Source organism: Stegodyphus dumicola, chromosome X1, assembly GCF_044657685.1.
Source record: "Stegodyphus dumicola isolate Sdum_Otavi_A_Nest chromosome X1, ASM4465768v1".
Taxonomy (NCBI): Eukaryota; Metazoa; Arthropoda; class Arachnida; order Araneae; family Eresidae; genus Stegodyphus; species Stegodyphus dumicola.
In genome coordinates this window covers 68592857-68609205 of record NC_140780.1, presented here as the reverse complement: position 1 = coordinate 68609205, position 16349 = coordinate 68592857, and the positions used below count along the sequence as shown (strand labels likewise).

At 31.9% G+C, this 16349-nt stretch overlaps 3 long non-coding RNA genes across 6 annotated transcripts in view; 1 reads left to right on the top strand and 2 right to left on the bottom strand.

Annotated features, from left to right (window-relative positions):
- Positions 1 to 16349, bottom strand: part of LOC146993178 (uncharacterized) — an 880479-nt gene that overhangs the window by 157174 nt on the left and 706956 nt on the right. The window lies entirely within an intron of this gene.
- LOC146993183 (uncharacterized) overlaps positions 1 to 16349 on the top strand; it is a 175237-nt gene that overhangs the window by 95057 nt on the left and 63831 nt on the right. The gene's annotated exons all lie outside the window — the stretch shown is intronic.
- LOC146993185 (uncharacterized) lies at positions 9881 to 12716 on the bottom strand. Its single transcript, XR_015038300.1, has 2 exons — positions 12033 to 12716; positions 9881 to 11896 (listed from the first exon to the last, which is right to left on the bottom strand). It is a non-coding gene; the product is annotated as an uncharacterized LOC146993185 (long non-coding RNA).

The following is a 16349-nucleotide window of genomic DNA, read 5'->3' as shown; positions in this document are numbered from 1 at the left end:
ACAGCGACTTTCGGAAAGATTTTTCAAAAACATCCATCTTGTTGGAAATCCAGTATTACATACCCTGCCGTTATATGATCCTGCGGTTGCCTCTTCTAAAAAGCGACTCAGAGCAATCTTACAAGCTGATTATGCTCAACTACCTTTTAAACGGCGTCGGTATTGGAACACAGACGCCCAAGTGGATGCTTTCCTCTAGTTCCTAAACCCCAACCGCCCCCGCGTTAACAATGCGTAAGGGCATTGACCGGGGGAACCCTGTTCTTTAACTCTTTAAGAAGAGTCTTCTAACGTTTCTTTAACAAGGGACAACTTATCTCCGCAGCCGCACGCGACTGCACTTAATTTCTCAATAGCTTCTTAAAAGCTTCTTTTCCACCCGCTAAACGGGTTGCTTTCGACCCCCTAAGGGGACCTTTTAACGTCGCACTAAATAGCGACCAATAATTTTCTTCTCCTGCTTCAGTGTATCACACTGAACTCCTACCAGAACCCGCCCAACGGGTTTCGCCCCCAGCCCTTTTTGCCCAACTCTCCGGATTGTCCTAAGGATTTTATTTTGCTGTTGATATCAAGAATCAAGGAAATGTATTGCACCTTTTTATACTTTTCAAAACTTTTTGAATGTTGACTCCTCTTTCAAAATTTATTCCTGGCCCTTTTTAAACACAAAATTTAATTTAAAGACTTTCTAAGAGTTTTCCTTTTTTCTCATGCGGAAGGCATTATCTGAAAAGCTTTTATTTTTATAATTAGGCTTCAAAATTTTCCCTTATTAGATGAACCCCTCTTTTGATGTAATTATTCTATCTCTGATGATGCGGAGTTAAATCCGTAAATTAACTTCCTTGATCCTTGATTACGTGATTGGCTGAGAGTAGAGTGAGTCTGGTGATTTTGCATATTTGGGGAATTCTTTGGTGTTTCTTCATTAATTTTTTCAATATCTATATTTCCTCGTCTTTTGGGGCATTCCTTACTACAAGATGCATGTCCTCCTCCACAGAGGACACATTTCGCAGGAAATTCTTTACCTGATTTAGGGCACTGGAAGGATTTGAGATTCTCGGCGCATCTGACGTTTTGTCAACGAACGTTTCTTCTTAACACGTGTTCCTCAATTTCCTGTACAGGCGGTCACAAAAGTATTCGATTACCGGTACCCTATCAGAAAATGACAAGATGGCGTTTTTTCTCTCTATCTCTCTCGTATTATTCCATCCTAGGTTTTCTTCTTTCCCCATCTTGGAAAAGACTGAAAAATGGTCACTATCTCTCTTTGAATTGGGACGCCATTTTGAGAAAAGAGGACGACATCACCTTGGAGAACGGATATGACCCAAGGAGGTTAGAATATAAGGAGGAGGGTTCGCAGTTTCCTCCACTATCGGGAAATGAAACTTCACCGAACAAGCGGCGTCCATGTTTGTAACTTCAAAACATTGCATTACGTCAGTGAAAAGTACGTGTTTTTAAGCTGTTCCGTGCATGTATTTTCCACTAAATATATGTAAAATTTATAATGAAATTTTACATATTTTATATATGATATCTTATAAAGATGATAATACCCGTAATTTACTACGTACAGAAAATCATTAAGAAATAGTTCGAAATCTAAATGCATGTGCATAACATTAAAGCCTTTAAAAATAGAATTTGTTTAGGTTTTATTAGCAACCTGTGGGTGTACTTTCCAGTTTTTCCTTTAAGAAGTGATATTTCTGATTTATTCACAGTATTGTAAAATTTTAAAGAATCATTTAAAATATATTTAATTTTAAATTTTTCATATTTAACCTGAAATTAATAGCAGATAATTATCTAAAAAAATAGTCACAGGTTGCATTTTTTTAAAATGAAAGTTTTAAACTCTTTTCACAACTAACAATCTTATAACAACAAGAATATAAATATTAATAAAATAAAACAGATTCATGTGAATTATGTGATTTCAGTTTATACGCGTTTCATATTTAAGAATCTGAAAGAAATTGGCTTGAATTAAGCTAAATTAGAGAAATATACCTATACTTTTGGATACATCTTTACACATGTTCAGTTGTGTAAATATTTTACTTACTTTTATTGCTATACTGCCCACAAATTTGTAAATTTATGCAAAAACATTTTAACAACAGAAAAGTTAGTTTATCTTGATCAAATGCACAAATTATATTCTTAACAGTTCAAAAATTTTAAATTGAATAATAATTAATGCATAAAGAAAAGCATTACTTTATTTAATACCTTTAAAAACCATAAAAATAGTAACAATTGGTGTCTTAATTTTTCATGAAAATTATCAAACGAATTACCTAAAACGTTCAAACTATACAGTTTAAATCCTAGCATACATCATTGTGTGTTAAGGAACAAAGATTCCAGCTATAAACAGAAACATTAAAATGTATTTAACATATTTTGATTATTATTAAGTCCCTTTTTTACATCTGGAAAAAAAAAAACAACATGACATTGTGATATTTTTTTACCATAGTTATCAAATTACATAAAAAAAAAGAAAATCAATACTTACGCGTGAAAAGTAATCCCAGGAATCTTTTTCAAAAATCTTTTTGTGCATCCATATACAACACAAGATGACATGCTTCAAAAAGAAAAGAAAAAAAAATATCCCAATTACAGACTTCCTTGCACAAGTCACAGCGATAAAAGGAACATGGCCGCCAAGCCTCACCGTTTGAGTAGAACCTTCCCTCCTTCTATTCTAACCTCCTTGATATGACCAAAGAATATGTATTGTTTTTGCATAGACATTCTTTGATATGACCGCTCACCACGCCCAAAGAATCTCCATATGTATTCTTCTGTGAAATAGTTGTTAAAAATAGTTAATTATGTATGGATTAGTAATTAGGTACTTAAGGAAAAAGTATGTTTTAATTATTTAGCACATTTAGTTATATTTCTCATAATTCGAAACTTTTATCATGTTATTCGATGAGGGGTAGGGCTATGGCGCCCAGGCACCCTGTTGGTTAAGCACCGTAGTTCAACTCCTACCCCTCTCCCTCTCTACTAGCGTCTACATCCCAAAACGGCAGCCTATGAGAGAGGCGATTCTATTATTTTCATCGGGGAGTAGAGGAGTTAGAATGGTTTTCTGAGGAATGCAATGGCAGTGGACTATATGTTTGCTTACATTTGGAAGTTCAAAAAATTGCTAAGGTGGATTGCCTTAGTTTCTACGATTACTTACAGGGAAATATTAGGCAGTTTTTTCGGTTTGCTGATAGAGGGTAAATAGGCAATTTACCTTTATAATCCGCGTTTATCTATTTAAACTTCAGAAGATTTAAGATGAAGAGAATATATTTAACACAACAGAACACAATCGTAAGACTTGTAAATCTTTTAAAAGACAACAGCAAATTTTTAAACATTACTGTAAAAAATATCATCTCTTCTAATTATAATAAATAATGAGATAATGCATGGATGAATTGTTAATTATATGATAACTATGCATTTATAAAAAGTTTTTAATGATGAACTATAAATAATATTTTTAATTATCGATGTGTTGTTTTTTAAAAGATTTACAAGTCTTAAGCTTGCGTTCTGTTGTGTTGAATATATTCACTTCATCATAAATCTTCTGAAGTTTAAATAGATAAACGCGGATTTATAAAGGTAAATTATCTATTCGCCCTCTATCAGCAAACCAATAAAAACTGCCTAGTATTTCCCTGAAAGTAACCGCAAAAACTAAGGCAATCCACCTTTGCAATTTTCTGAACTTCCTAATGTAAGCAAACATCGTGCACTGCTGTTGGCGTTCTTTAGAAAACCATTCTAACTTCCATACTCCCCGATGAAAATAATAGAATCGCCTCTCTCATAGGCTGCCGTTTTGACGAGAAGCTAGACTCCGCGCTGTACCCTCATGTAGCTAGCCAATTAAATTAGACTTCTCGATGACATCAGCTTGTGGGCGTGGTGTTCTGTTACGTGACGCGATCAAAGAAAGTTGAACATATTCTTTGACGCGATGGTCCGTTTTAACTGTTGACTATCTATCTGACAGTTGTATGTTTTGGTAGTGATTGAATGCGTACGGCATGTCTTCTTCGGAAGAGTGTGTGCTTTGCATGTATTGCGAAAAAAGTTTAAAAAATAGGGTGCAACTATGGAGTATACTTTAATACTCCGTGGGTGCAACTTAGAAAACATTTACGCAACATGCACAAATTTTGAAGTGAGCTGAATCACATTAAATGCGGAGAAGAAGGTTGTTTGGAAGCTTCTCTACAATAATGAATTATAGAGAACATTTAGACAATCTGCTTAAGTATGAAATTATAAGTAAAAGTTTAAATCTGTCATTCCCATGAAGACAAAGTTGTCATTCCTCACCTTACATTTATTTGAGTACGCAGTACTTTAATTTTTTCTCTCATTTTAAGGAAAATAAAATTACTGAAAAAGTGCTATTTTCTTCTTTGCTATGCTTGAATTAATCGTTGTTAAACTTTTTCGGATCTTAACGATGCGAGAAATGTTATAAATCTTGCTCTTTATCTTTTATTATCAGTAATACCAAAAGACTTACCGACATTCCACTTGCAAATTACAAAATTATTGAAACATTAACGTACCAGTTAGTCTTTTTGGATCTCTTGCATATTTATGCTCCTTGAAAACTACGTTTATGGTATAAATTCATCACTCAATACATAAATTTTAATAACACTGTATATTTTTCAGTTTCATTGTCTTAGTTTTTAAAAATTGGGTACTCCTCTATAATTGGGATCAGATTCAGAAATGCACATACATACATTTCTGAATCTGATCCCAATTATAGACGAGTACCCAATTTTTAAAAACTAAGACAACAAAACTGAAAAATATACTGATAAATATACATACTGTATATATAATACATACAGTTATTAAAATTTATGTATTGAGTGATGAAGTTATACCACACACATACATACATATGCACATGAACACATACATCCATACATTTCTGAATCTGGTCCCATTAACCGAAGAGCACCAAAAACTGGTATCGATACATTAAATTTCCCTGCTAGACATGATGCAAGGAGATTTAATTGTATTAATTCTTTTTTTTTTTTTTTTGCTTTCATTCACTAAAATGTACATACCATTTTACATTGCTTCACAATTTTCTTATCTCATATATGTTGCTTTCTTTTAGATTGTTTACTTATTTTGAATACCTAAAACTGATCATACTTAGATTTTTGTCATCTGCATTAAATTTTTTTCAGTATATTTACCTTTCAGTTTACATAACATATTTTGTGGATTTTAAAGAATCAAACTGAACAGATATGTTCATAAACCATTTATTGGAAATTGGAAAAATAGTCCTTTTATAATACATGCTTTTCTCCTTTTAGTATTACAAATGTGAAGTTAGTGGACTAAAGAATTTACTGTCTAACAAACTTTTCCCCCTTCATATTTGTAATTAAAAACTGAGTTTTAAGTAATCTTAATCTTTAGCATATTTCCAAAATAATCTTTAATGAAAGAAAAATGAATGCTTAAGTTTTCTTTCAATGCATTCTTCCCATTTCCTTGTTATTATAGTAAACACACTGAGAACACAAATTTGCTTATATGCATTATCTTATTATCTTAATTGTATCAATTTAATTCGTCCAATGTGAGAATTCCAATTACATGCAGCATGTTATATTACGGAATATTTGCAGTTAGTTTATATTATATATAAACTATTGCAATAGTTAGTTATAGGAATATTGCAATAGTTTTCTTTAATGACTGGTTTGAAAATTCATTCATTAAAAAAGTCAGATATTACATAGAATAACAAAACCTGAACTGTAATGTTCTCCTCTCTTCACCAAACTCAACTCCCTTAATCCAAACAATGGATCAAAGAATTATAAGAACATTCAAAGCGTGTTACAAGAGGCATGTTTACATCTTTGCAAATAAAGTACTAGACAAAAGAAAGCACACTAAAGGCATTTTTGGAAGAAATTCAACATAAGTGTGTGATTATGGAAAAGTCTCAAGGGCTATATGCCTAAGGGAAGGGATGCCTTCGTGGAGGGTTTTCTAAGGGAAACTGGCTCATATACACGTTACACATGGGGAAAACCATGAAAACGCCCATGCAGCCAGCCCATTCGCGGGATTCGAACCTCGGACCGAATTACCAGTGTTCAGCGGCTTTACCGCTCGGCTGCTAGTTGGCGAATTCAACATAAGACACTGCATAGAAATGATTGAAGGCCCATGGGAATAAGTGAATTCATCGACCATGAATGTTTTCTGGCTTCTGCTCTGGCCAATGAACAATTTTAAAGGATTTCCATCGAGTGAAAATGAAGCCAAGGAAATCATAAAAACTGCAAAAGGAATATTCATATATGGAAGGAGAAATAGAAACATTAGTCAAGAATGATAATTCTGAAATAACAAATTAAGAACTGAATGATTTTACTTTATTATTAACTAAACAGCAGCTGAACTATGAAAGCAGCAATAGAGGGAAAGATGAAATGCTTTTAATGTACAAGAAGTTAAACAAATTGTTAAAAAAGACACAGGAAACGTCTGATTTTGGAATACAGATTGACCGAAGTGAAGAAAGAAAAAAACACTGAGAGGAATTCAAAAACTGCACTCCTTATCACAATATATTTAATAAGTTGTATCAAGTATTGTCCCAAACAAAAATCAGCAGCCATTTAAAAAAATAATTGTATCATGTACCTACTTATTAAGCAGTAATAGAAATTATTTCCATTACCATTTGTTTCATTTTTGCCTTTTAATTACAATAATATTAAGGTTTGTATTAAGTATTCATGCTTTCTTAATCTGAAATATACCTAACCCACTTTTTTCCCATAAAAAGTTGGTCTTTGCGGAATGTAATTTTGCTGTATGTGCAGTGTGTTAATGACATAACCCCTGTCTTTGGCAAAGCTTTAAAGTATACATATACAATGAACCCTCTGGAAAATTACCACCCATGGTCCCAGATATTTTTTTCTTCTGTGTAGGTAGTTAGTTGTCTGAAAGACATAATGTTAAAGTACAACTCTAATATACGGCCTAATTTCACCAAATGTGGCGATATGTGTTCTGCGCTGGTTTTTGGCACGATTGCATGTTCTATGGCAACCCTGTTGACGTTGAAAAATCTTTCGCTGGAGCTCGTTGGTTCGCCTCTGTGTCTGAGAAGATGGGAGGGAAAGATAAAATGGTAGTTGTTGAATTGAAGTTCGGCAAAAGGAAATATGATTGTGGCTATCCTGTTGAGGGGTAGTGGGTATTTGGAAGTCTAGAAAGAGGGTCTGGGAGATTATTTTTAATGGCATTGCATAATAGAAGTAGGGATTTGTGATTTTATTTATTTGTGAACCATAGTATAAATTTTCTGGATAGTGTGTCTGACTGTCATGTAAATACGATATTGATTACGTGGCGGCATGTTAAAGGCGGTATGAAATTTATATTTCTGCTATTCGAAAACGCATTAATTCATGGTAAGTGCATTTTATTTTATCCTTCTTCTTATTTTGTAGAATGTTATGTTCATTGGTTCTTTAGTATGGATTTCTGTCGTTATTGTTGTTTTTTAAATTTTTTGAAATTTATTTTAGTTTATTTTGTTGTTTAGTGTCTAGACTGTAAAATTCGTAGATGTTTTTTAAAGTTGAAAAAGAACACTGTGTACATGGTATTATTTGAAATTTATTGTTGTTATGTTATTTTATTAAAGCGAGGAGTGCGTAGATCGTAGATTCCTTCCTTACCTAAATTGTGCAATTCGTAGAATTTTTTTCAAGTTTAAACAGGATGCTGTGTACATGGTATTTGAAATTTATTGTTGTTATGTTAATTTATTAAAGCGAGGTCTGCGTAGTTTGTAGATTCGTTCGTTGCCTACATTGTGCAATTCGTAGATGTTTTTTTAAGTTAAAACATGTTGCTGTGTACATGGATTCTTGTCAAATATTTTTGGTTAGAAACTTTACGTTTTTGCTATCTAAATTTTTTGTTTTTGTTTCGGATTTTTAGCTAAATTGTGTGTTCAAAACGTAGTTTTTGCATGTGCGAAAACCGCGTTTTTGGAGACATTTTAGGCTAAAAGTTCAAAATGTAGACAAAAAATTTAGATAGTAATATGGCAGCGTGAAGTTATTTGGCGACTTGAGGGTGCATATCAGAGTAGTTCCAATGTTAAATATAGATATTGCCCTCAGAAATATTCAAAAATCATTTTTCAGGATTAATTTGGATTGATCAGATAAAGCACATTACGACTATCTGATAAAGGAAAGAGATATAATCATGGGGGCCTCTTAAGGGAAGCTGGTTGTATATTCATATTACACATTTAGAAAATTACATGAATGACTGCAGTTAGCAATTTTGCAGAGATTTGAACTGGATCAAACTACCAGTGGCTGCTTGGATTTATAAATAGAGAAAAGTTCTTACTGTTGAATGATAACTACCACCTACGTGTCTCTTGAAACACATAACAAAAAAACAGGATACTTGTTTTGCATGTTCTAGTTCATCTGCCTTACATCTTAGACACAATAACATTGCATTAAAATATTTCAGTACTTCTAACATTTCTTAGCTGTGAAATATTTTGAAACATGTTAAACAGTATATTGAACAATATTTGGCTTCTAAGTCACCTATAAGCTGATTTCCAGATGAGAAAATGTGAGAATGATAGCGATTACATAAGTGATCCATTGTGGGTGCTTTCTGTATGATGTAATTTTAAATTCAGCCACTAAAAATGACGGAATTTTTTAAATGACCGACTATGTTAAAAACAACTATAGACTTCCTATTCTTTTTTAACATATACAGGTTAAAATTGGTTTTTATAATACTACATATATTTTAACAAGATGCTGATTCAAAATTACAATATATGTTTATTACATATTATGAAATTAACATATTGTTATTAGATAAATTTTTACTGTCTAAAATTTTGTAGAAATAATGGATTATCAATTGCTTTTAATTTTTTATAGAGCTTTTTATGAATGGTTACATGATGAGGAAAGAAATACCAGAACATCCTTTGTAATAAATAGCTCATAGGGGAAAAAAAATTCAAAATCCATTCTTCTCTAACTATGACAGGTAGCCGAATTGGATTTTATAAATCTGAAGGGAAAAGAATATGGCAACTAAAAGCTCAAGGTTTAAAAAGTGTGGACAGACATGTACAGCTAGCATAAATATTAAAATTTACGAAAATAAAATTTCAATACAGTACTACAACACATACGAGTACTACAAGCACAATTTTAATTTAGGTCATGTTCATATTCCATAACCTCAAAAAGAAAAATATGTTAACTGCTCCTGTAAGTTTCTTTCTTTCTATATTAATAATTTAGAACAAACTATGAGAGATTAAATTATTATTTCAAGTCGCTTTAGAACTTTTAAGATGTTTAAGAGCTAATTTCAGCCAGGAAATCTGTTTGCTAAATGAAAGTGTGCTATGATTAAAGAAAACATTTGTAAATAATCAAACTTTTGAAAATAACATCTGACTAATGTAATATGTATTGTCAATCACATAATAACAAAGATTTTACTTTTTTTTTAAATTTTTGCTGTAAATATTATTTGTTGAATATTTTATAGATAATAAAAATACATAATGAAAATTTTGTGCATGTGCTTAATGTTGTAGGTAATTTCGAATGCTTCATCCCAAAACTTTAATTCTTTATTCAGATTTGTGAGAAAAAAAAAACTTAACATTTATTAATAATAATGTGTATCCAACTTTTTATTAATTTCATAGAAAATTTTTATCTAGAATGTTGAATACTTGTAAATGCATTCACAGTCATCTACTTCCTTTTTTTATTAACAAAAAAGCTCATTAAGCTGTTCATTCATACAATGCTCCAAAAACGTCATCCTTATTACACACAATGCATATTTTCCTATAGCTTTAAAATTAGTTAAATTATTTCCTTATACAAAATAGTTCCTTATGTTATCTCAAGAACGAAAACAGCAACTTCATGTGGCACTGAACTGCAGTTCAGAATTAATCATTTATAAACTTTCATTATGCAATAAATCTTTTTTTTTTTTTTTAACTGAAGTTTGATAGTGATTCTGTATAAATTGCATTGGGTTTTCATCCGCAGAGAACTCGTTGGCGCTTCGGGAAAGAACCCTTTGGCGCAGTTGCAGTTTTACTCGCCAATGAGCCGAGCCGTAAGCGTGATATTTTGTAAACGTGGTTTTTAGTGATGTAAATTCAAGTTAGCAGACAATGGTAGTAAAAATTCACAGATAATAAGTATGTAGATATGAAACTAACAGGTTAAACGTGATATACGAAAATAAATTTCTGTTAAATTCAAGTTAGCACAGAAAACAATGTATTAAACATAACGGGAAGTAAAAATTCATTTAAAAAATAACAATTAGTATTCTTATACTTACGTTTACAATATACTTATATGTATTTTCTCTAATTCATATAGAATACTAATATTTCTATTACAAATGTCTTTTTTCACTATTAAGTACTTTGCCTGTTGATTGATGTATTTTGGTAAGAGCCATGCCCATGTAATAAATTAATGAATGCATGACCTTTAATATATCCATTTTACATACTTTTAAGTATTTTTTTTTTTCAAGTTACTTGCATACAGCTTAAAGCATTTTACGTTGAAACAAATACCTATCCTTTTTCATAATATATTTCACAATACAAATAACCTTCAACAGTAATCAAATTTTCTTCAGTAGCATTTTTAATAAAACTAGAACTTTATACATTTTAAAATTATTATAGGGGTTGGAAACCTCATGGTTCTGCGTGCTTGCAGCTGTTAATAATTAAGAACATAACGTGAACAGCCATGTTACAAATTAGCATTCACCCCTCCCGCCATAATTTCTTCCTTTGATCCCGAACTGACGACCTGAGAACCGGCATCTTTCGACGAAAACTTCTTTAATTATGCGAAAATATTTCTATCTATTCGTTGTTAAAAAATTCAGAAAAAATAATAAAAAATAAGAGAAAAATAATATAAATCTCCAAATGCGAACAACGACAACCTTCGCATAAGCGAATAGGATGAATTAGCTAGGTTACCAGGTTTGAACTATTATCGCCAAAGTTGGCGATGTTTACATTTACCGGGTTCTCTGCGGAAGTGCTTCCATTGCATTCATAAACTGATAGAATAATAACTAATTGTACAGATATTTTTTATATGGCACAGATGCTTAAACACTGTGATGTCCTATAAATTATTTCATTTATGTTAATATAAAAGTTAACATGTAAAAATATTATTTTTGAAACTAGGATTAAATAATCAATGATTCAGCAACCGCCAAAATGCAAAAACAAGCAGCACCAGGAGATACTTTCAGAAGGCATAATAATCTAATATAGTATGGAAAACTTGAGATTATAAAAGAAAGTTATATTAGACTATAAAACTATCTGAACACTTTCACGTTTACATCGTCAGCCATTCACGATTACTCCGCCTATAAATGACGTCTTTTTCAAGTCAAACATAATTGGCCAACATCAGAAGGGTACGGCGCAGAGTCTAGCTTCTCGTGCCGTTTTGGAATGTAGACGCTAGTCTCCCACTCTTTGAATTGGGACGCCATTTTGGGAAAAAGCGGACGACTCCATCTTGGAAAAACGGCATTAGATATGTTTTGGCTTGCTGTATTTAAGTCGGGGTGGAATCCAGTCAGCTAGGCATGTTCTTTTCCTCTGTGAAATATTGCTGTCATTTCGTTGAAAGTGACCTGGTAATATTTCAGGATAAACCCTCGTACGTTGGGCTAAGCTGTCACCTCTCATGCATGGGAGTACCTAGGTAAAGAACTTAAAATTAGAAAAGTTTCTTACGTAAAAATTCTGATTGAAATACTTCTTTTGCATAACATAATTAATTTAAATATAAATTCATTATTAATTTAAATGCCAAATAATATAATGCCGAAATTACATGCAAGTCAAATTTTTAGGTTGGAAGCTTTCTTTTAAATCGATTGTTTACAGTTTGAGCGTAAGTACTTCTTCGCCCTATAGCGTTTCATGCAAAACATTTCACTCGTTAAAGTACACGTTAATTAAAATTTCTTGTTCTATTACTTTAGACTGAATTACAATTAGTAAGTTATCATATCATGCTTAGTAATATAACATTAACTATGTTGTACAACATTGAAGAAATAGGGAATGTCAGGCGTCATCATGTCAACATGAACAAGGGTAAGTTCAATTTTTCCTTTTGGCAGTTCAGAATTGTTTTCCCTGTCCACTTCCCTCGGATAGGGAAAACAATATTTGGCCGCCATCTTGGATTTCGAAATGCGCTTTTTGGCGCATTTCTGAAATCCAAGATGGCGGCCAAAAACTCGCCAAATTCAGCCAAGAGCCGGGTATCCGAAATGAGCCGAAATAAAGAAGTAATAATGAATTAAAAAAAGTATTATTGGTTCTCTGAGATGAGATTTAAAAAAAAAAATTTTTAAAGATTTTTTATTGGTCATCAAAGTTAGTAAACCACTGCTTTGAGTAATTAATCAAAGTTTGACTTTTGAAAGATAACAAAATGTATAATGTTCTTATAGTTTTATTTACAATGCTACTCTAAAGGATTTGAATATTATTGAAGATTCTTGGCAATGTCCAGTTTATTGTGAAAAAGGCAGTTGTTTCAAAATAAAATATTTTAAGTTATCAGCAAGTAAATTCAAAAAATAACTTTGAAAATTGCTTGCATAAAATGGATATTTGAAATGTATTATTTTGTAATGAATCCATTAATCTATTATATGTACAGTAGCACTTAACATATGAAACACAATTTTGGGAATATTGACAAGCAAAGCACTTAATGAAAAAGACACTTTTAAATGTACTAAAATATTAGTATGTGTATGAACAACAGAAAATATATGTAATGAATAATACCATGACCAAATACCTATATAAACAAAACAAAATTAAGTATTCTCATCCTCGACACTTGAAAAAGTAATCCTGCTGTGCAACATTTAGTGAACTTCTGATTGCATGATATTGCAAGCATTTTGTTAGATTTTTCCTACTAGTGCTTAAGAACATTGAATACTGGTAGTTTGATCTGTGTTCATATCATGGTTAAAGGGCTGGCTGCATGGTTGATTTTTCTAGTTTTCCTCATATGTAATGCAAATACAAGCCAGTTTCCCTTAGAATGTTCATAAAGGCATCCTTCTTCAGGTCAACAGCTGGTATGCTTTGCCATATTCGAATAACCTAAACTTTCCTTCAGATTATACATTGAAAGGTTATATCTGTAGTAAGCAGGACAATGATCATTCAGCTTCTATCCGTGTGGAAGGAGTATATTTAAAACATGTCAGAACCATGGGATTCATAACAAAATCGACCATTAATCTTGAACATTTTATCTAGTGTGCCGTTTTTCTTACGTTATGGGTTTCACTAACAAGATATTCATACTTTTGTTCAAGTTCACAAGCAGTTCAGCAATACAGTTGCTGGATACTGGTAGTTTGACCCTAGTTTGAATCTTCAGTACTCAGTATCTTGGGCCATCACACTGTCATGGCCCCTAAAGCTATTACTGCTTGGAATAATATAAGCAAAGCATTTACGACTCATTTATGATACAAAATTCTGAGAAGTGTTTCATCTGCCTTTCTCATACACCTGAATGCATCATTCAAAAGAAAATGATGTTACTGCGTTTAATTTCATCAGGCCTGATGAAAGGTCTAGAATGCTGCAAGTGCTGGTTTTTTCTCACATCTGTTTTAAGGAGAAATAATTTCAGCGATATCCTGGAACTAGAATTATCCTAGTTTACATATGAATTTGTCAACAGCATATGCTATTTCCTAAAAATCAATGAAAATATTGCTTTTTTCATTCTCATTTTGGATATTCTAAAATGCAGTAATGTATACAGCATTGATTTACGTCCATTTTAAGGTAAATTTGCTGATCATTTCTTATAAGTTTCCAAACATCTTTTTTGAGATGGACTTTCTTCTTTCCAAAGTGAAATGTGTGTCAATACAATGTATTTCAAATGACTATGGCATGACATCTAGTCTTCACTTTGGCATTCATGTTTGTTTCATTATTTTACGGAGACATTGCTATTTATTTTTAAGTGTTTTTAATGTGTTATTGAAAATATTTGTAATATACGCATTTACAAAACTTTGCACCGACCAATGATATAAAGTTAGTCTTCAGTTAAAAGACTTGTTTAGGATTGTGTAAAGTTGAACAATTACTTTGTTTATATAAGTTGAATAGGAGACTGTTGTTTTATGATTTTTTTTGTAATGTTGGATAGTTTCCACAGGCTTTGGGAATTTTCTTCATTTGATTATCTCTATGTAGTTGAATAGAAAAATATTTTGAAATTATCAAAATAAATAAGTTATCTATTTTGGAGATTAATTTTGATAACCAGCATTTTGTAACATAGCATATGCTAAGAATATCGTCAAAAGAAAAGAGTCACCCAACGTGTGCAAATCTGTGATAAATTTTACTACTTTTTGTTATTCCCATGTATATGTAGTTATATAATGATTTGAACAACTGTAATTTTGGAACACTGAGAAACAACTGCTTCAAGTGATTGTCAGACTGTAAATAAATTACTTCAAGTTGCAAATGTGGTCTCACGGCTTCATAGTTTATATTGCAAGGCATGCTGAAAATTTCTAGTTACATTTGAATTGCATTGAAATCTGTGTTTAAACTCAAAATCAGACTCAAAATGCAGGTTTCTTTTTCAGGCTATCTTCATAACTATTGCATTTTGACATTTAAATTGTTCATATGACAAAGAAATGTGAAAAATGCTAAGTTGAAAACCATGCTGTATCAATATAAATTAAATCCTGTGACTAATCACTTACTAGTCCTGTGAAAATTTGCAAATATGACTCTGATTTTTTGTGATTGCTTTCTAAATTAATTGATGCTATATATTTTAAAATTTCACACTTTACAGAACAATGTTTCTCATTGAAGAATGGCACAATTTCGTTAATCAGTTGCCAAACTTTCTCGAAAACACATCTTGCACTAAGCCATCTTACTTTTGTTTTGTGTAATACAGCACATGCAAGTATTCAGATTTTAAGGGCTTAAGTAAATCTCGTAATTCCCTGTGGGTACATCAACAAGATTGAATACTATTCCCAAGCCTCATGGTTACATCAAGCACAGGTTTAATGTTCAATGGAAATTTAAACAGACCACTTGAAAATAGTTAAAATTTCCACATTCAAAAAAAAAAAAGATTACCTTTCTTCATTTCGTTACATTATCAGTAATTCTCGCTTTCTGGGGAATTTTCAGTGGGAGATCTAAATCTTGTTATACTTATCTGTGTTCATGATGTAACAAAGTCGATGAGCACAGTATACATGTCGATGAAGTGAGATAACAGATATCTATGTGAACTCATGTTATGCGCAAATCATGTGATATTCCTTTAAGTTTTATTTATACAAATACAGTATACATTGTATAGCCAAAACAAAAATGAATATATATTTACAATATACATTATGTATTGCATAGTAAAATCCTAAATATATTTTGATAATTTGCTGAATAGAATATCTATATAGATATATATAGAAGCTTTAAACAGGTAGTTGTTCACTGGCTATAGTTTGTCCATCCTTGAACTCAACTTTCGGATTTGATAGAGTGAGATTGTGACTACATTTTCAGTAACTTATTTGATAAAATTATGATTTGAAAATTCAAAATAGATTTAAAATCAGAAGATGAATTTAAAAGAAATACTGTGCCTAAATATATTATTAATAATAATTAATGAGCCCACCAGCGGCCGAGCAGTAAAAGCTGCTGAACACTGGTACTTCGATCCCGGGTTCAAGTCCCGGCGAACGGGCTGGCTGCATGCGCGTTTCCGTGATTTCCCCATGTGTAACATGGACACGAGCCAGTTTCCCTTAAAAAGACCTCTACAGGGCATCCCTCCCTTTCCGTGGAGTGCCTAAGGGCGGAGCACGTAATAAGAAAAAAATAAAAATAATTAATAACAAAAAAATTAAGTAATCATATAATAAATATATGCAATATCACACTTACATGATAATTTATACAAAACTATTCCTACATGATTTTTCAATGAAATTTTTTTCTTATTCACTGATCACTCAGCATAGCTCTCCAATAACAATAACCGAAATCAGGTTAGGGTTTGAGGGTTAGTTAAGGAATATTTTGAGTTTAAAATTGCTGGTGGCATGTA